General features: G+C 46.4%; 1 protein-coding gene and 1 long non-coding RNA gene across 2 annotated transcripts in view; one reads left to right on the top strand and one right to left on the bottom strand.

Annotated features, from left to right (window-relative positions):
- Positions 1-21,877, bottom strand: part of LOC121274034 (scavenger receptor cysteine-rich type 1 protein M130-like) — a 743,215-nt gene that overhangs the window by 202,364 nt on the left and 518,974 nt on the right. The gene's annotated exons all lie outside the window — the stretch shown is intronic.
- On the top strand, positions 5,142-16,780 carry LOC121274036. The gene is made up of 4 exons (XR_005942155.1): positions 5,142-5,308; positions 9,172-9,253; positions 12,791-12,872; positions 16,283-16,780. It is a non-coding gene; the product is annotated as an uncharacterized LOC121274036 (long non-coding RNA).

Genomic DNA, 21,877 nt, shown 5'->3' with positions numbered 1-21,877 from the left:
CAAACAGGGACACTCTTAAAAGGAAGGCATTGAAATGCGAAGTGCTGGACTTTGATCAGCTGTAGTTCTATCAAAACAGTGGGAACTGCTCACCAAGCGGATAATCATCAACCATTCAAAACCCCCTGTGGAGGATGCAATACCCCCATCTCCTGTTGATTTATATCTTGAAATGCATCAAATGTTTCAGAGATGCAAAGAGAAAAAATGTGAATACTTGGCCTATCACAATGAATGTAAAACATGCTGATCAAATTCCCTTCAGGAATATACAGACAGGAGTTTAACAAATGGTTCTGCCAAGCAGATATAAGAGAAAGGAGGAGGTAAAAGAAATATGGCAGTCATCTAAAAACTCTGCTAGAAAAGAACAGAAATGATTTCTCCCTCTCTCCCTGTCTCTCTCTCTCTCTCTCTCTCTCTCCCTTCCCACTTCTTTCTCTCTCTGTCTGAAGCTAACAGCGTGTCTTCAATAATGTGCAAGTCTGAGCCAGATGAAATACAGGATTCTCCAGCAAACCAACTAATTTAAAACAGCTTCAAACTTCACAAACTATGCTGCAGTATAAGCTAACAACTCTTTTAATTTTTTTATTGGACTCCATAATTATTTTACCTCTGATATCTGTGTGTGTGTTTGTGTGTGTGTGTGTGTGTCTGTGTGTGTGTGTGTGTGTGTGTGTGTGTGTACCTTCCTGTGTGAGCGTGTGTGTGTGTCTGTGCCTGTCTGTGTGTGTGTGTCAGTGTGGTATGTGTCTGTGCCTGTCTGTGTGTGTGTGTCAGTTTGGTGTGTGTCTGTGCTTGTCTGTGTTTGTTTGTGTTTGTGTGTGTATGCGTGTGCACCTGTGTGTCTGTGTGTATGGGCCTGTGTGTGAGCGTGTGTATGACTTGTTATGGAAATTGCATTTGGGGGAAACGATATTTTAAACCCTTTTTGCAACCAAGCATGGGGGTTGAATAGAAAGGGAACCAGTTCACTCCCCGTCACCCAGTTGTAACAACATTCACACATAAACACACACACACACACACACACACACACACACACACACACACAAACAAAGATAATGTCCCAATGACAGGAAACTGCGACTGAGTGACAGCATGTCAGGAATATATAATAATCTCCATAATGTTATTGGAATTTATTGTAAAATTGAGTCCATGTCTATGTGTCTACATGTGTCTGTGATGTGTTTGTGTGAGACTTATTCGAATTAGAGGAAGCTGGTCTGGGTGTTTTGATGTGAGAAATTAGTAAACTGTTAATTAGGTAAACATGGGGAAGTTTTAGAATGTGAAGTGTAAAGGGGGAAATTTGCATTTTAAATTAAACCAAACGAGATTGTTTTCAAAGAAGGAGAGAAATGTGTCACCAAGCCAGGTGAAGATAAGAAACAGTGTGTTTTTTTTTGCTAAAGATTACTGGTAAAACTTAGGGCTATGAAAGATTTTTATTATTACAAAAATAAAGTCCAAAGACAAAGGAAAACAATGGGAATTTGCATTCAAAGGGGAAAATATGTATCAAGGAGTGAAGGCTGTGTGTAAGGGTTGGTGATTTTAAGATCTTACAATGATGAAAAGCCTTCAGCCTGCATGTACCAAATTGCTGCCTCCAGGGACTGAAGTTAAGAGAATTCACTTTGAACTCAACTGTTCAGAGTATCGTTTACTGTTCCTGGGACATTTAAAATCTCTGTGTTTTACTGTTGCCTTAACAGAGCTAACTGAGCGTCTTCAACAAAATGCAAATCTGAATCAAATCACCACCAGGATGCCACAGGTAACCAATTAACTTTAAACAGCTGCACCCTTCAACAATCTATGCCTCAAAGACAAGCAAAGGTATTAATCATATATTCTTTCAAATTTTTGTCAGACTCTAACTTTTTAATTCTGACGTGTGTAAATGGAAGTTAAATTAATTAAGGGATTTAGAAGTTATTATAGTAGTAATTTATAGACAGATGTGTATGCTTAAAATCATTGTTTCTTGTTAATCGATGTTTAATTTAGTTTTATAAAATCCTCTTACACTGAAAAAAGGGTGAACTCTATTGTAAAGTGCTTTGGGACATCCAGAGATCATGCTATACAGAAGAGATTTGACTGGAGTAGCAAGTGTTTTCCTTACAGGAGAATGAGTCCCCAGGGTTGTAGAGTCAATCCTGTCAGATGAATGACTAACTGGAGACACTTCAGGGAGCTGATCTAATTCTGGAAATGTTCAGTTTACCAGGATTGGAGGAGAGATGATCTCCCTCTCCTGACTGCATCAGACAAGTGGTGAACCTGTTGAGGTGAACAGAATTATCTGTTAAACCTCTTAACCTCATTACTACTGAATTCAAAGCCCACATCTCAAAACATGCAAGTTGGAAATTAGTTGTGACAGTTGTTTCAAGTTTCCCTCCGGGATTCGAACAGCTCAGCATTTACCACCTGTTATGTCATAAAAGAGCTTCCTTCAACCTAACCAACGAGCCAAAAACATATTGAATGTTTAAAGGAGACCTGTTTTTCAAAAGTACAAGATTAGGCACTGATCAAAAATAGCTGTCACGAGTCACCTGATTGCTGATACTGCAAACTTTATCACTTCTCTGGAAAACTTCAAATGAATTGCACTACAGACATGTTGCATGAAAGTTCTCACTGAGGTGTGTCAGGGTCCACTTGAAACAGCGGCTCCCTTAAAAATGCAAAATGCTGGGCTTTGATCACTGTAGGTCTATCAAGATAATGGGAACTGCTCACCATGCAGATATTCATCAATCATTCAAAACCCCTTGTGGAGGATGAAATATCTCCATCTCCTGTTGATTTATGTCTTGAAATGCATCAAATGTTTCAGAGATGCAAAGATCAAAAAATGGGATTACTTGGCCTATAACAATGAATGCAAGACATGCTGATCGAATTCCCTTTTGGGAATATACAGACAGGAGTTTAACAACAGGTTCTGTCATGCAGATATATGAGATAGTAGAAGGAAAAAGAAAGATGGCAGTCACCCATAAACACTGCTGGAAAAGAGCAGAAATTCTCTCTCTCTCTCTCTCTTTCTGAAGCTAACAGAGCATCTTCAACAAAGTGCAAATCTGAATCAAATCACCACAAGGATGCCACAGGAAACCAATCAACTTTGCAAACTTCAACAATCTACACCTCAAAGACAAGCAAAGGTATCAACCATATATTCTTTTAAATTTTTATTGGACTCTAACTTTTTATTTCTGACATGTGTGTGTGTGTGTGTGTGTCTGTCTGTCTGCCTGTCTATGTGAGTATGAATGTGTCTGCCTGTGCGAGCGTGTGTCAGTGTGAACATGTGTGTGTGTGTGTGTCTGCGTGTGTCTGTGTGGACGTGTTTGTGTGTGTGTATGTGTCTGTGTGTGTCTGTGTGAGTGTGTGTGTCTGTGTGTGTGTGTGTGTATCTGTGTGCGTATGTATTGTGCATCTTTATTATGAACGTTATTTAAAAATAGTGATCACACAAGCCTGGTTTCTAAGGAAATGAAACAGCAAACAATTTACAGTAAAGTGAAACGTACAGGAATAATCTATTTATTTTGAGCTGATGATATATAATTATACATGAGGCATGTTGCTAATTTCAAACATCATCTGAAATATGGCAGGTCTGACAGAGCAGCATTCCCTCAGCACTCACCCTCTGACAGTGCAGCACTCCCTCAGCACTGAGCCTCTGACAGTGCAACACTCCCTCAGTACTGACCCTCTGACAGTGCAGCACTCCCTCAGTACTGACAGTGCAGCACTCCCTCATTACTGACCCTCTGACAGTGCAATGCTCCCTCAGTACTGACCCTCCGACAGTGCAGCACTCCCTCAATATTGACCCTCCAACAGTGCAGCACTCCCTCAGCACTCCCTCACTGGGGAGAGTCCGTCTGGGTTTTGAGCTGAAACCTTGAGACAGTTTGAAAACCCCAACCTTCTGTCTTGGAGAGAGAGAGAGAGAGTGAGTGCGTGTGTGAGAAAAAGAGACAATGTGTGTGTGAGAGAGTGACAATGTGTATGTGTGCGAGAGAAAAGGATAGAGCGAAAGAGAAAATGTGTGAGAGAGCAAAAGAGAGGTAGAGTGTGTGTGCATGAGAAGGGAGGTAGCTTGTGTGTGTGAGAGAAAGGGAATGTCTGTGTTAGAGAGAGAGCTTATGTGTGAGAGAGAAAGATAGAGAGAGAATCTGTGTTTGTTAGATAGTGTGTGTGCGAAAGAGAGAGTGTGTATGTGAGAGAGTGTGTGCGTGAGAGCATGTGTGTGTGTGTGTGTTTGAGAGAGAGGGTGTATGTGTTTGAGAGAGGGAGTGTGCCAGAGAGGCTGTGCGTGTTTGAGATGGAGTGTTTGTGTTTAAGAGAATGAACGAGAGAAAAAGTGTGTATGTGTGTGTGTGTGTGAAAGAGATGGTGTGTGTGAAAGAGATGGTGTGTGTGTTTGAGAGAGGGAGTGTGCGAGAGAGATTTGGTTTGCATGTTTGAGAGAGAGGGAGATTGTGAGTTTGAGAGAGGGAAAGAGAGAGAACATGTGTGTGAGAGAGAGTGTGTGTGTGTGCGTGTATGTGTGTGTGTGAAAGAGAGAGTATTTGTGCAAGAGAGTGTGTGTTTGAGAGTATGTATGCATGTGTGTGTGCGTGTGTGTGTGTGTGAGTGCGTGCGTGTGTGCCTGGATGTGTGTGAGTTTGTGAGTGTGAGTTTGTGAGTGTGCGTAAGTGCATGCGTGAGTGTGTGCGAGTGTGTGTGTGTACGTGTGTGTGTGCGTGTGTTTGTGTGTACATGTGTGTGTGTGTATGTTTTATGTGTATGTGTGTGTATGTATGTGTGTGTTTGTGTTTATGTGTGTGTGTGTGTGTGCATTCTGACTGAGCTGAGTTCACAGTTTCACACCTTGCTAGGGACCACTTTTCTGCCTCTCTGTCAGACTGTGTGTATCTGACAGCAGGTCAGGCAGAAATAGTCCAGAATGCGCTGTGGTTTTGTAGCATTGAAACAACGACATGAACTAAATGAGTGCTGCACCAAATAAAGACATGGAGTTACCACACCAAAAAACCACGTGACTTCCCCAGTTTCACATCTCCCTCAAACACAGAAAAACTGGGTTAACACTGACCCTCCTCCCAGAGCCAGTTCACCTCTTGTCCGATGCAGTCAGGAGAGGAAGATCATCTCTCCTCCGATCCTGGTAAACTGAACATTTCCAGAATTAGATCAGCTCCCTGAAGTGTCTCCAGTTAGTCATTCATCTGATAGGATTGACTCTACAACCCTGGGGACTCATTCTCCTGTAAGTAAAACACTTGCTGTTGCTGTCAAATCTCTTCTGTATAGCATGATCTCTGGATGTCCCAGAGCACTTTACAATTGAGTTCACCCTTTTTTCGAAGGATTGTAATGTAGGAAACGCAGCAGCCAATTAGCGCACAGCAAGCTCCCACAAACAGCAATGTGATCATCTGTTTTTAGTGATGTTGGCTGAGGGATAAATATTGGTCCCAGGACACCGGGGAGAACTCCCCCCTGCTCTTCCTCCAAATAGTGGCTGTGGGATCTTTCACACCCGCCCGAGAGGGCAGACGGGGGACTCGCTTTAGTGTCTAATATTGGACTAATCTCCAGGCGAGGTTGGCTGGATGGATTATTGACAAGGTCCATTCACCCTGTAAAGAGTTTCTCTGGTTTGAAATACCCGATCAAACATCGAGTTCTGTGTCTAAACCTTGTGTTGAAAAGACACCTTTCCAGCTCTTCACCTGCCATTAGCTTGTTGAGTCTTCACACGCTCCGTCTGTCCGTGACCAACCCCTCTTAGCTCATCCTTTCCTTGTCGTACATCGAGCTGTTCATCCTGACGGGTTCCATCCTTCTCAGTAACACTCCATCTCCGACATCAAACTAACTCCCAACACGTTGATGAATTGTCTGGATTCCAGCGTCAGTTGGTTCTGTCTGAGGCTGTTTCTCTGATCGGGGACCGAGCTGTTCTGAACGGACATTGTGTTCAGCAGTTCTTATTGTCGATCAGGCTGTTCAACCAATGCTGCTGTTCACTGAGGTGACTCCGATTCTACATTCACACATTAATGATCTCATGTCCAGCAGCAAACATCTGAATGAAGCAAGGTTCAAGAAAAAACCCAGCTGCCTGATCCTACAGTTATCTGTTCAGGCATGGCCCCTTGTTCAAAATAACAAACATAATTTAAAAATAGTGATCACATGAGCCTGGTTAACAAGGAAATGAAACCATCAACAATTTGCAGTAAAGTTAAACGTACAGGACTAATCTATTTATATCGAGCTGATGATATAGAATTTTACATGAGGCATGTTTCTAATTTCAAACATCATCTGAATTACGGCAGTTCTGACAGTGCAGCACTCCCTCAGTACTGACCCTCCGACAGTGCAGCACTCCCTCAGTACTGACCCTCTGACAGTGCAGCACTCCCTCAGTACTGACCCTCCGACAGTGCAGCACTCCCTCAGTACTGACACTCTGACAGTGCAGCACTCCCTCAGTACTGACCCTCCGACAGTGCAGCACTCCCTCATTACTGACTCTCCGACAGTGCAGCACTCCCTCAGCACTGGCCCTCCGACAGTGCAGCAATCGCTCAGTACTGACCCTCCAACAGTGCAGCTCTCCCTCAGTACTGACCTCCAACAGTGCAGCACTCCCTCTGTACTGACCCTCCGACAATGCAGCACTCCCTCAGTACTGACCCTCTGACAGTGCAGCACTCCCTCAGTACTGACCCTCTGATAGTGCAGCACACCCTCAGTACTGATCCTCTGACAGTAAAGCACTCCGTCAGTACTGGCCGTACGACAGTGCAGCACTCCCTTATTACTGACCGTACAACAGTGCAGCACTCCCTCAGTACTGACCCTCCGACAGTGCAGCACTCCCTCAGCACTGACCCTCCGACAGTGCAGCAATCGCTCAGTACTGACCCTCCGACAGTGCAGCACTCCCTCAGTAATGACCCTCGGACAGTGCAGCATTCACCCAGTACTGATCCTCCGACAGTGCAGCACTCCCTCAGTACTGACCCTCCGACAGTGCAGCACTCCCTCAGTACTGACCCTCTGACAGTTCAGCACTCCCTCAGTACTGACCCTCTGACAGTGCAGCACTCCCTCAGTAATGACCGTACGATAGTGCAGCACTCCCTCAGTACTGATCCTCTGACAGTAAAGCACTCCGTCAGTACTGGCCGTACGACAGTGCAGCACTCCCTTATTACTGACCGTACAACAGTGCAGCACTCCCTCAGTACTGACCCTCCGACAGTGCAGCACTCCCTCAGCACTGACCCTCCGACAGTGCAGCAATCGCTCAGTACTGACCCTCCGACAGTGCAGCACTCCCTCAGTAATGACCCTCGGACAGTGCAGCATTCACCCAGTACTGATCCTCCGACAGTGCAGCACTCCCTCAGTACTGACCCTCCGACAGTGCAGCACTCCCTCAGTACTGATCCTCCGACAGTGCAGCACTCCCTCAGTACTGACCCTCCGACAGTACAGCACTCCCTCAGTACTGACCCTCTGACAGTTCAGCACTCCCTCAGTACTGACCCTCTGACAGTGCAGCACTCCCTCAGTACTGACCGTACGATAGTGCAGCACTCCCTCAGTACTGATCCTCCGACAGTAAAGCACTCCGTCAGTACTGGCTGTACGACAGTGCAGCACTCCCTCAGTACTGACCCGCCGACAGTGCAGCACTCCCTCATTACTGACCCTCCGACAGTGCAGCACTCCCTCAGTACTGACCCGTCGACAGTGCAGCACTCCCTCAGTACTGACCCTCTGGCAGTGCAGCACTCCCTCAGTACTGACCCTCTGACAGTGCAGCACTCCCTCAGTACTGACCCTCTGACAGTGCAGCACTCCCTCAGTACTGACCCACTGGCAGTGCCCATTCAGCCGCTCGAGCTTGTTACACAGGAACAGGCGGAGACCCATTTACGCAGGAACCAGTGTAGGTCCATTCAGCCCCTCGAGGCTTTTACACAAGAACAAGTGGAGGTCCACTCAGCCCCTCAACCCTGTTACACAGTACCAGGAGAACAATTCAGTCCCTTGAGCCTGTTACTCAGGAACATGAGACCCATTCAGTACTGACCCTCTGACAGTGCGGCACTCCCTCAATACTGACCCTCTGACAGTTCAACACTCCCTCAGTACTGACCCTCCGACTGTGCAGCACTCCCTCAGTACTGACTCTCTGACACTGCAGAACTCGCTCAGTACTGACCCTCTGACACTGCAGCACTCCATCCGTACTGACCCTCTGACTGTTCAACACTCCCTCAGTACTGACCTTCCAACAGTGCAGTACTCCCTCAGTCCTGACCCTACAACAGTACAGCGCTCCCCCATTACTGACCCTCTGACAGTGCAGCACTCCGTCAGTTCTGAAGCTCTGACAGTGCAGCACTCCCTCAGTACTGACCCACTGACAGTGCAGCACTCCCTCAGTACTGACCCACTGACAGTGCAGCACTCCCTCATTACTGACCCTCTGACAGTGCACTACTCCCTCAGTACTGACCCTCTGACAGTTCAGCACTTCCTCAGTACTGACCCTCTGACAGAGCAGCACTCCCTCAGTACTGACCCTCTGACAGTGCAGCACTCCCTCGGTACCGACCCAAGAGATACAAGGAATAGACTAAAGAGCTGAACATTCAGCTGAATGAAACAAAAGAGGCAGTTACAGCAACAAGTTTACAGTACAAACGCAGGCCACTCAGCCCCTCGAGCCTGTTACACCGGAACAGGAGGAGGCCATTCAGCCCCCTCGAGCCTGTTAGACAGGAACAGGAGGAGGCCCATTCATCCGCCTTGAATCTGTTACACAGGAAGAGGATGAGGCCTATTTAGCCACAGTCTTGGCACCAAAGGGATGAGGGAAGTGCAGAGACATGAGCTTTGGGACACCCTGAGGAGGTGAAAGGTGCTATAGAAATGTAAGGCCTTCATTGTTATTCTTTCTTAAAGCCTTGTAACTCTCTGCAGAGCACCTATCATCCCACAGAGAGTCAAATTAGTCTGTGAAGATATTGTCTAAAAGCAGTTCTGATCTCTCGAGAGCTGTCGGACAAGAGATGAGGTCTCATTAACTCCTTTCTCTTTCAGAGCTTAAGAGTGAGAAGCTGAGGAAACATCTGGGAGTGGACAATGATCGGGAAATCGTACTTCCTCCTGTCACTTCTCCAAGGTAATATCATTGTCAGCTCGGACAGATTCATGGTGAATAGTCTTTGTAAAAGATTATTCTTATTGAGCTGTGATTGGGAACCGATTCAGCAGTGAGCCAGTGTACAAACTCACACCAAGTCCTCTTCACCCATCACCCCTGTGCTCACTGAGATACACTGACTCCCTGTCTGACAGCAGAATTGGAGGAGAGCAGAGATCTCAGAGGGTTTTAGGGTTGGAGGAGGTTACAGGGATCGGGAGTGTAGAGTGGGGATGGTGGGGTAAGAAATCGATGATGAGAAGTTGAAATTTGAGTCATTGCTGGACTGGGAGCCAGTGTAGGTCAGCCAGTGACAGGGGATCGATCGGCTGAATAGAGAATCAGGGATAAAAACTGGGGCATGAGGTTTATCCTGATGCTAGGACTTGGATAACAATGCTCTGATATTTTGTGTCTTTTGCTGATTTTAGTCAGAATTTCCCATGAAGACAACACAGCAGCTCCTAGAATAGACAGGCTGTTCAGTGTCACACTTCCTGTCCATTCTCACCATGCTAGAAACTTCAATAAGGGAGCAAGATAACTGAAAGAGAGAAGGAAGGCAAGGCTGTCCGTGTGTAAAACTGTCAAATATTCTGGGTTATCATGATTGTCTCTGATCTGCTGCAGAGTTTAAATTTCACAGAATATTAGCACTTTGCAGCTCAGAGAGAGACCATTGACTCACTGCCTGAAAGGGCGGTGGAAGCAGATTCAACAGGAACTTTCAGAAGGGGAACTGGATAAATACTTGAAGGGGACATTTTGCAGGGCTGTGGAGGAGAGAGCAGAGGTGAGAGTGGGACTTATTGGACAGATCTTTCAAAGGCCCAGCACAGGCTCGATGGGCCAAATGGCTTCCTTCAGTTCCGGATCATTCTACAATCTGATAAATTAAGCCCCACATCAATAACTCTTAAGACTCCTGCTGTAGGGATGGATCTTTGAGAACGACAGGGAACAAGAGATTTCTGGTATCATTTTCATATTTCTTGACAATTACATAAGTGTATAGATCTGTTGAATATTTGAGTCTCTAAAGCGTAGACGTGATCTGCTGTTAAGCCCAGATCTTGTGGTGGTAACCTTGTCTGGAGGTGTCTTTAATTGCTCACAGTGATCTGTGGGATTGTCATTCTTGGATGTTGTCCCTGGTTTCAATTGTCATTTTGCCCTTGATGCAATTGTGGAGGCTTTAAACTAACATGGCAGAGGATGGGATCCCGAGAGGAGGTTCAGCAGAGGGAGATGCACAGCCAAAATTAGAAGAGAGAGCAAATGAACCTGGAAGGCAGAGAAATTATTGGCCAGTTAAGGCACAAGATAGCTTGGCAAAGTAGGATTGAATTTATTTTAATGCAAGGAGTCTGACAGACTTGCAATCTCCTGCAGGTGTAATGTTGCAGCTCCCTTGAAACTGCCAATATTGTTGAAACTTTCTCCATATTTCAATGTTATGTCATGAACTGAGGTGATGGATTAGTTTCTGACATTGGGACAGACATAAATCCATTGGCTTTCGGCCGGACAGGACAATCCTGGCAGTGGGTGGGGCCAGAAAATCACACCCCTATGAGACACTTTCAGTTTATTTGATGTGCCCAGAAAGATCATTAAGGACAACAATCCACAATATATTGGCAAGCCATGTCAGGATATGTGTGAGAGGTGGAATATCGATCACCGCTCCTCGTCTCGCCGTGTACATCATTGCCATTTCCTGGTTTGTCAGTCACCACATGTATATTTTCCTGATGGGATAGCGGATGGTCATTCTTATTGCTTGAAGGTTCCCCGTTGTGTAGGGTCTGTTTGGATCAGCGCACGGCTCTTTGTAGCTGCATCAGCCTTTGCTCTAGTGCCCTGCCGCTGTCAATGGCCCTTTCTGCCACAAGCCTTGCAGGATTGGTGGAAAGCTGGGCATTTCCTTGGTGCCTGCAGAAGGCCACACCTTCCACACGTCTCACTAGGTTTGGATGTTCTAGTGAGTGTGTCAACAATTGATGTTGTACTGAGGACCTGTAAGCTTCGTTGACCTGCGAGGATCACTTTGTATTTATGTCCATCCTTGAGTAGCTCTTCAATGCTATAGGGTTTGGTCTGATCTAGCAGATCTTTCTGGAAGGCTTCCATGGGAGTGGATGCAGTCACCAACTCAACAACTCTGTCTGCAGACTCTGTGTTTGAAATCACAGTGCGTACCCTTTTCTCTACATCGGCTGATGAAGTGGTCTATGGGTTGTGTAGGCTGATGAAATGACATAAACTCTAGTTGATGAATATGGACTTTAACCTGATTCTGAACCTCTCTTCCAATATCGTCCATATCTATTGGGGATCCTTTCACTCTTCTGCTGTTAATCCTGACGTGTTCAGCCTGTGCAGACCTTCATTCCCAATCGCGAGGTGAATTTTTATGGCTTGCTCGTCTGGTTCAGTCACACCTGAATCAGGAAATCAGAGCTCTGTACGCTGTTTAAACATTCTGAATTCAGATAGTCGGTCAGCTACATCCCAGTTCAAACTGGGGAATTTAGTGGACATTCTGACAATATTCCTTTGACCTTCCTTCTCCTACAGGACCTGGGATGAGTGTCGCTTTAGCCCCTTTTGTGTGCTTTTCCGAAGCTCCGCCCACGAAGACGGGTTGTGGCAGGAGCACACCACGGAGGAATGGAGTCTTTGTTTTTTATTCAATTTGCTGTTCAGCAATCTCAAAGCTGCCGGTTATAATCACTAACTTCTCTGGCCTGATTTTAATAATGGTTTTTGTGTGTTTGACTCTCCCTCGCTCACTATCGATCCAGCCCACACCCTGGTCACTCGCCTTCCCTGACTGAGCTAACCCGCTGCTGGTCCTGGGGTTACGCGCTGTCCCACTCACTGACCTACAGGCCGTGTGCTGTAATCTCACCACGAGGGATCCGTCTGCTCCCCAGCTCTTTACTTGAATGCTGCTCCCCGCTGTGTCTCAAAAAGCTTTTCTGCACAGTGCTGCTGCTGTGTTGTTTTTTTTCAGTCCACTCTGACACTGCGGCTCTTTTACAGCCTGATTGTAATGCCAAGGGACCTCTCTTCCGTGTGTCATGATCTCAGGCAGTTCACCATGTCGCGCCTGCACTGAATCTAGATGCCAGCTATCTCACCATGTTGTGGTATTATAACTGTATACCACCTTGTTCTTATTGACTGCACCAGACACAAGGCACCAATCACTCGCAGGAGATTGGCTGAGAATGTTGTCGGTTTGTTTATCAAGACTCAGCACGAGAACGCGTATACAGTCGGATAAAGCTTGGAGGCATCAGAGCTGTGAGTGTGTGTTCCGCTCAAAGCAAAAGTGAAACTAAGATTGGATCACATGACACACTTCCATTATAGTGATGTCACACTGATACCCCTTATTGCAACTAGAGACAGTCCAGTCGTTGGTGTAAGGTTGCAATGGGCTCTGTGTCTGTGCTGCACTGACTCTCTGCTATATGATAACCACAGTGTGATATTGTGTTATTGCAGGAGAAAGGCAGCGATGGAGGAGAGAGTTTCAGGGACCAGTGACATTACATTGACCCCCAGTCCACTCTCTGTGAAGCACCAGGTACAGGAGCTGTTTACACTCACTCCAAATCTTCAATCTCAGTGTGTAGACAACACGTCTCCCAGATTCTGTACTGAGGGAGTGCTGCACTGTCGGAGGGTCAGTACTGAGGGAGTGCTGCACTGTCGGAGGGTCAGTACTGAGGGAGTGCTGCACTGTCGGAGGGTCAGTACTGAGGGAGGGCTGCACTGTCGGGGGGTCAGTACTGAGGGAGTGCTGCACTGTTGGAGTGTCAGTACTGAGGGAGTGCTGCACTTTTCAGAGGGTCAGTACTGAGGGAGGGCTGCACTGTCACAGGGTCAGTACGAGCGAGTGCTGCACTGTTGGAGGGTGAGTACTGAGGGAGTGCTGCTCAGTCAGAGGGCCAGTAACATAGAGACTAGGAGCAGGAGTAGGCCATTCGGCCCTTCGAGCCTGCTCTCCCATTCATTATGATCATGGCTGATCATCCAACTCAGTAGACTGCTCCAGCTTTCTCCCCATACCCTTTGACCCCTTTCACCCCAAGAGCGACATCTAACTCCTTCTTGAAAACATACAATGTTTTGCTCCCAACTACTTTCTGTGGTAGTGAATTCCACATGCTCACCACTCTCTGGGTGAAGAAATTTCTCCTCATCTCAATCCTAAATGGTCCACCCCGTATCCTCAGACTGTGACCCCTGGTTCTGGACTCACCCCCACCATCGGGAACATCCTTCCTGCATCTACCCTGTCTAGTCCTGTTAGAATTTTATAGGTTTCTATGAGATCCCCCCTCATTCTTCTGAACTCCAGTGAATATAATCCTAACCGACTCAATCTCTCCTCATATGTCAGTCCCGCCATCCCAGGAATCAGTCTGGTAAACCTTCGCTGCACTCCCTCTATAGCAAGTACATCCTTCCTCAGATAAGGAATCAGTCTGGTAAACCTTCGCTGCTCTCCCTCTATAGCAAGTACATCCTTCCTCAGGTAAGGAAACCAAAACTGCACACAATATTCCAGGTGTGGTCTCACCAAGGCCCCTGTACAATTGCAGCAAGACATCCCTGTTCCTGTACTCGAATCAACTGGCCATGAAGGCCAACATACCATTTGCCTTCTTTACCGCCTGCTGCACCTGCATGCTTACCTTCAGCGACTGGTGTATAAGGACGCCCAGGTCTCGTTGCTCATTCCCCTCTCTCAATTTATAGCCATTTAGATAATAATCTGCCTTCCTGTTTTTGCTACCAAAGTGGATAACCTCACATTTATCCACATTATACTGCATCTGCCATGCATTTGCCCACTCACTCAGCTTGTCCAAATCACACTGAAGCATCTCTGCATCCCCCTCACAGCTCACCCTCCCATTCAGCTTTGTGTCATCTGCAAATTTGGAGATATTACATTTAATTCCCTCATCTAAATCATTAATATATATTGTGAATAACTGGGGTCCCAGCACCGATCCTTGCGGTACCCCACTAGTCACTGCCTGCCATTCGGAAAAAGACCCATTTATTCCTACTCTTTGTTTCCTGTCTGCCAACCAGTTTTCTATCCATCTCAATACACTTACTCCAATCCCTGTGCTTTCATTTTGCACGTTAATCTCTTATGTGGAACTTTACCGAAAGCCTTCTGAAAGCCCAAACAAACCACATCCACTGGCTTCCCCTCTACTAACTCAACTCTACTAACTACATCCTTGAAAAATTCCAGTAGATTTGTCAAGCATAATTTCCCTTTCATAAATCCATGCTGACTCTGTCCGATTCTGCCACTGTTTTCCAGGTGCTCAGCTATTAAATCTTTTATAATGGACTCTAGAATTTTCCGCACTACCAACGTCAGGCTGACTGGTCTATAATTCCCTGTTTTCTCTCTACCTCCCTTTTTAAATGGTAGGGTTACATTAGCTACCCTCCAATCTGTAGGAACTGTTCCAGAATCTATAGAATCTCAGAAGATGACCACCAATGCATCCATTATTTCTAGGGCCACTTCCTTAAGTACTCTGGGATGTAGATTATCAGGCCTTGGGGATTTATCGGCCTTCAATCCCATCAATTCCCCCAACAATATTTCCTTACAAATACTGATTTCTTTCACTTCCTCCGTCTCACTAAACCCTGTGTTCCCCAACATTTCTGGTATGTTATTAGTGTCCTACTTTCTGAAGACAGAACCAAAGTACGTATTTAGTTGGTCAGCCATTTCTTTGTTCCTCATTATAAATTCCCCTGTTTCTGACTATAAGGGACCTACATTTACCTTCACCAATCTTTTTCTCTTCACATACCTATAGAAACTTTTACACTCAGTTTTTATGTTCCCAACAAGCTTACTCTCGTGCTCTATTTTCCCCTTTTTAATCAGTCCTTTGGCCCTACTTTGCTGAATTCTAAACTGCTCCCAATACACAGGTCTATTGTTTTTTCTGGTCAATTTGTATGCCGCTTCATTGCATCTAATACTATCTCTAATTTCCCTTGTAAGCCATGGTTTGGCCACCTTTCCTGTTTTACTTTTGTGTCAGACAGGAATAATCAATTGTTGCAGTTCAACCACACATTCTTTGAATGTACTGAGGGAGTGCTGCGCTATCGAGAGTCAGTACTGATGGTGTGCTGCTCTATCAGAGGGTGAGGACTGTGGGAGAGCTGCACTGTCGGAGGGTCAGTACTATGGGGGTGCTGCACTGTCAGAGGGTCAGGACTGAGGGAGTGCTACACTGTCAGAGGGTCAGGACATAGGGAGTGCTACACTGTCGGAGGGTCAGTACTGAGGGAGTGCTGCACTGTCAGGGGGTCAGTCCTGACAGAGGGCTGCACTGATAGAGGGTCAGTACTGAGGGAGTGCCGCACTGTCAGAGGGTCAGTACTGAGGGAGTGCCGCACTGTCAGAGGGTCAGTACTGAGGGAGTGCTGCACTGTCGGAGGGTCAGTACTGAGGGAGTGCTGCACTGTCGTAGGGTCAGTACTGAGGGAGTGCTACACTGTCAGAGGGTCAGGACATTGGGAGTGCTACACTGTCGGAGGGTCAGTACTGAGGGAGTGCTGCACTGTCAGGGGGTCATTACTGAGGGAGTGTTACACTGTCAGAGGGTCAGTACTGAGGGAGTGCCGCACTGTCAGAGGGTCAGTACTGAGGGAGTGCTGCACTGTCGGAGGGTCAGTACTGAGGGAGTGCTGCACTGTCGGAGGGTCAGTACTGAGGGAGTGCCGCACTGTCAGAGGGTCAATACTGAGGGAGTGCTGCACTGTTGGAGGATCAGTACTGAGGGAGTGCCGCACTGTCAGTGATGGTTTCTTTTATATTACATGCAGGAAATGGTTAAATCCACTGAGACACGACTGACACTAACCAGGCTGCACAATAATTTAACCCTATCAGTGCCAGTAAATGATGTGAGGATGTCTTCTGTTTCCATCTCTCTGTAGGGTAAACAGAACGTGCTGATTACTGAGCCCCGGCACACATCCAGAGACACAACTAGTGAGGGGGAGACCCCAGGTCCCCGGGATCTCTCTGAAGGTCCAGTGGGAGGCGATGCTGGACATGGGAACCCTGACAATCCCGACGAGCTTCTCTACGCCAACATCAACTTTTCAAAGCTGCCCAGCGGTGACAGGACTGTGCACAGGAGCGAGGACATGGAATACGCACAGATCAGATTCCAGAAAAACTGAGTGTGAAACAGGGAGCAGGGCTGTGGGGTGTGTGCAGCCAACATGGCCAAATAGTAATGAACAGAAATATGATGTTGCTAAACTTTTTTTGATTGGTTCTGAGTGAGGTTTCTGAATGCTGCACCTTTTTCCATGCTGTAAAAGATTGTGAGAAGCTTATGAATTATGTATAATTTTACATCTGTTAATACAAGTGTTCAGATGGCTCTGTACATATTTTGAAATTAAATATCATGCTCTTGTGAACAATTCCTATCTCCAAGGCATCGTTTCTTGTTATCACATGTCCTTCCCGTTATTTAACTTCATTAGTCTTCATTTGTAATGTAACATTCCCATGTAAACATGTCACACTGTAGTTACACCCTCCTGCCAGAGGCTGTACTCTAGTGTCACAGTTTTACCTCTCAGAGGCTGGAGGAAATATGCCCACTGTGTTTACAATATTAGAAACACTCAGGGGAGACCAGGGGATTCTTTAGGTCGTGTTTACGATGTTGTTAAGATACAAGGGGCCAGTGGGATTTTTCCTGCTGCGTTTACAATGTTGTTAAGACAGGATTCGGGTGAAAGATGACCTTCAACCCATCATCCCTCTCATGCCGAGAGGGAACAATAGCCTTAAGACAGGTCCTGGCAGTTTGTGGGAACAGTCCCTGTGCCCGATTGGATAGGCTCAAAGTGAACCCAATGTTGGGTCTTGAGCCTCAAGATCCTGGAACAGGCACAGAGTGGACACCTCGGCTGGGCTTCAAAGATCCCATGGACACTATTTGGTGGAAGGGTCACTGGTGGGTGCAGGGGAGTTCTCCCCTGTGCCCTGGGACCAATATTTATCCTTCAACCCAACATCACTAAAAAAAAAAACCCTGATGTTTTTGGCCATTATCTCATTGCTGTTTGTGGGATCTTGCTGTGCGTAAATTGTCTGCCACTTTTCCTTAATTGCAGCAGTGACTACACCTCAAAGGAAAAGTCCTTCTGTGGCTGTGAAACGCTCTTGGGCGTCCTGGGATGGTGAAAGGTGCGAGAGAAATGCAAGATTCCCTTTCTTAAATGTTGCAGAGCTGTGATAAGTGTAAAGGAAATACCTATTTTTTCCCCCGATATTACTGTGGGATACTGAAGCAAGCTTACGGGGACTGTGTGTGTGTGTGTGTGTGTGTGTGTGTGTGTGTGTGTGTGTGTGTGTGTGTGTGTGTGTGTGTGTGTGTGTGTGTGTGTGTGTGTGTGTGTGTGTGTGTGTGTGTGTGTGTGTGTGTGTGTGTGTCTGTCTGTGTGCATGTATGTATGTGTGTCTGTGTGCATGTATGTGTGTGTGTATGTATGTGCGTGTATCTGTGTGCATGTATGTGTGTGTGTATGTGTGTGTGCATGTGTCTGTGTGCATGTGTCTGTGTGCATGTATGTGTGCATGTATGTGTGTGTGTCTGTGTGCATGTATGTGTGTGTGTGTGTGTGTGTACGTGGGTGTGTGTGTGCCTAGTTTAATGAAACTGCAGACAGTTAGGCTGCAAGGTTTAAATCATCAAAAGGGAAAAAAAGAGTGTAAAACAGGCATTTGAAATGGAGATGGGTGAGCCAGGATAAAGCCTCAGCAGATACAGCGTGAATGGAATTTGCATTTTTAGATAATTTGAGAGCTTCTTTGATTTTCAAAGGGAGATGATAAAATGTTTACAACTGGCAGGGTAAATCAGGCAAAGTTATTAAGTCCATCTTTCCTCACAGTGCTGGCTGTAATGACAATTTGAAAGGTTTTTTTAAATATTCTGGGAAATGTAAGTTCCAAAGAGAGTTTTAAACAATGGGATTTATAGATCAAAATGGAGAAAATATTGTTAAAGTATTTCTAATGGAATATAAGCTGAATGCTGGTCTCTAAACAGTACGTGTGATAATTGGGTTCTTGACTCGATATCCTGTAATCAATCTCTGATATTGATGCAATGGTAGAAATTCCAATTGGCTATGGTTTATCCAGAGCTTTGTGTAGACACCAGACTGTACGGGGGTGGCAGTGTGAGACCGTGAAAGGTACACTGTGTGAAAAAGACTTGTGGGAAAAGTCTATAGCTGCCCTGAAGAGGTTTTGCTGTTCGAGGAACCAAGGCTGTGTCAAAAGCATTTGGGGTTCTATTGTCGAGTGAGAGGGAGAAAGAATCGGTGAAATACTTCCCTTACAGCAACAGCGGGTGCTTGAGGTAATATGCTGGATGTTTTATAGATTAAGAATCTCTTTGGACTCTTGCCTGAAAGATGTGTGTAGTTGGGAATCTAATTAAGTGGAAATCCTTTGAGAATTGTTACAAAATGAAAATGACCTTGCAGCTGCAGCCTTGGGTGTTTATATTTTCCTTTCTGTATTTTAAATAAATGTTTTAATTTTATCTCTAAAATCTCTAAAGATGGTGGTGGACTCACCACTTTGGAATTGAGCGCTCAAATACAAATTGCAAAACCGTTGTGGTAGTGTGGCCAACTATCCCTTTGGGATTTAGTTAGCCTGGCACATACCGACCGCTATGACAGGGCATAAGGGTAACTCAATCCGTGACAATTTCTCCACTGCTAGGAAATTAGTTATTTTTTTCCGATTTTTTTTTTTGGAAGATTCATACCGGGACTCAAAATGTTAACTCTGTTTCTCACCCCCGCCCACCCCCAACCCCCCAGACGCTACCAGACCTGCTGTGCTTTTGCAGCGCTCTCTGTTTTTATGAATGGCTACTCTTTGTTCAGACAGGTTCACCACCCACAATGAGAGACAGAGCGAGAGAGAGAGAGAGCAAGAGAAAGAGAGAGAGCAAGAGAGAGAGCAAGAGAGAGAGAGAGAGAGAGAAAGAGAGAGCAAGAGAGAGAGCGAGAGAGAGAGAGAGCAAGAGAGAGAGCAAGAGAGAGAGCGAGAGAGAGAGAGCAAGAGAGAGAGAGAGAAAGAAAGCAAGAGAGAGAGAGACAGAGCAAGAGAGAGAGCAAGAGAGAGAGCGAGAGCACGAGAGAGAGAGAGAGAGAGAGAGCAAGAGAAAGAGAGAGAGACAGAGAGAGAGAAAGCAAGAGAGAGAGCGCGAGAGTGAGAGAGAGAGGGAGTAGAAGATGGATATTACCAGTCTTTTCGAATTCCTCTTTCCTTTGGAACTATGAGTTAGATATTTGTCCAATTGGAGCAGGGTTTTGCTTTGCTCATTGACACATGATTCAGCTTCCTACAAATGAAGTGAACAACGTCAAACAAGACAATCCAATCATGAACCTGTTGCCGGAGTTTACAGAGCCCAAAAAGTTTAACTCTTTCACTGAATCACATAGGATACATAGCATGACAAAGCCCATTCTGCCCATCTGCTCCGTGCCGGTGTTCCTGCTCCACACCAGCCTACTCCCACACCCCACCACTCCATCTCACCCCATCCCCATATCCCTCTATTCCTTTCTCTCCCTCATGTGTTTATCCAGCTTCCCCCTTAAACACATCAAAACTATTCACCTCGACCACTCCCTGTGGGAGCGAGTCCCACATTCTCCCTACTCTCTGGGTAAAGAGGTTTCTCCTGAATTCCCCAACTGGGTTTATCAGTGACGATCTTATATCGATGGTCCCTAGTTCTGGTCTCACTCCGACAAGTGGAAACATCTTCTCTACGTCTACCCCATCGAAACCCTTTCATCATTTTAAAGACCTCGATCAGGTCACCCCCTCAGCCTTCTCTTTTCTAGAGAAAACAGACCCAGCCTGATCAGTCTTTCCTGATAGTTATAACCTTTCAATTCTGATATAATTCTTGGAATCTTCTTTGTATCTTCCCTAATGCTTGAATATCATTTTATTATATGGAGACTGGAACTGTGCACAGTGCTCCCAGTGTGGTCTAACCAAGGGATATGGAGACTGTAACTGTGCACAGTGCTCCCAGTGTGGTTTAACTGAGGGATATGGAGACCGGAACTGTGCACAGTGCTCCCAGTGTGGTCTAACTGAGGGATATGGAGACCGGAACTGTGCACAGTGCTCCCAGTGTGGTCTAACTGAGGGATATGGAGACCGGAACTGTGCACAGTGCTCCCAGTGTGGTCTAACTGAGGGATATGGAGACCGGAACTGTGCACAGTGCTCCCAGTGTGGTTTAACCAAGGGATATGGAGACTGGAACTGTGCACAGTGCTCCCAGTGTGGTCTAACTGAGGGATATGGAGACCGGAACTGTGCACAGTGCTCCCAGTGTGGTCTAACCAAGGGATATGGAGACCGGAACTGTGCACAGTGCTCCCAGTGTGGTCTAAACAAGGGATATGGAGACCGGAACTGTGCACAGTGTTCCCAGTGTGGTCTAAACAAGGGATATGGAGACTGGAACTGTGCACAGTGTTCCCAGTGTGGTCTAACCAAGGGATACGGAGACTGGAACTGTGCACAGTGTTCCCAGTGTGGTCTAACCAAGGGATATGGAGACCGGAACTGTGCACAGTGCTCCCAGTGTGGTCTAACCAAGGGATATGGAGACAGGAACTGTGCACAGTGCTCCCAGTGTGGTCTAACCAAGGGATATGAGAACGGGACTGTATAGATGATAAAGAGAGACCTCAGTATTTAACAGTCCATGTTCAGATTGAGGCTGCTGTCTGACAATTCCAAACAAGGCAACACCCTGGTAAAGATTAGTGTGAGTGTGTATTTTTTCCCCAAAGAGCAAATTCCCAGCGAGTGTTTGGTACGTCTTCCCTGAGTTTAATGCTGGGATTGGTACTCAGAGGGGGGGCATTGGACAGTGACGAGGATGGGGGGGAAAGGACTTCTGTTTAAAGGGCCGGGATCAAAGGTCAGGCCTCCACCATGTGACACTCCACGCTGCCCCTATGTTCTTTAAGGGAGCAGCCTTCCAGACTGCACCCTGCTTTCTCAGACAGCCCATTGGCTTGTCCTCGGAGGGGGTGCTGAGCAGAGTCACCAGAACGATCCCGGGGCTGAAAGGGTTAAATCCCAAGGACAGGTTGCACAGACCAGGCTTGTGTTCCCTCGAGTCTCGAAGATTAAGGGGTGATCTAATCGAGGGGTTTAAGATGATTAAAGGCTTTGATACGGTCAATAGAGAGAAACTATTTCCCCCGATGGTGGGGGTGAGGTGAGGGGGGGTCCAGAACAAGGGGGCAGAAACTTAAAATTGCAGCCAGGCTGTTCAGGGGGTGATGTCAGGAAGCACTTCTTCACACAAAGTTGGGGAGGGGGGGTGGAAATCTGGAACTCTCCCCTCCCAGAAAAAGCTGTCGAGACTGGGAGGGGTCAATTGTAAATTTCAAAACTGAGATTGAGAGATTTTTGTTGGGTCGGGGGGGGTTAAGGGTCACGGAACC

Source organism: Carcharodon carcharias (genome assembly GCF_017639515.1).
Source record: "Carcharodon carcharias isolate sCarCar2 chromosome 29 unlocalized genomic scaffold, sCarCar2.pri SUPER_29_unloc_2, whole genome shotgun sequence".
Lineage (NCBI taxonomy): Eukaryota > Metazoa > Chordata > Chondrichthyes > Lamniformes > Lamnidae > Carcharodon > Carcharodon carcharias.
The sequence above is the reverse complement of the archived record's forward strand: the minus strand, read 5'-3'. Positions and strand labels throughout refer to the sequence as shown.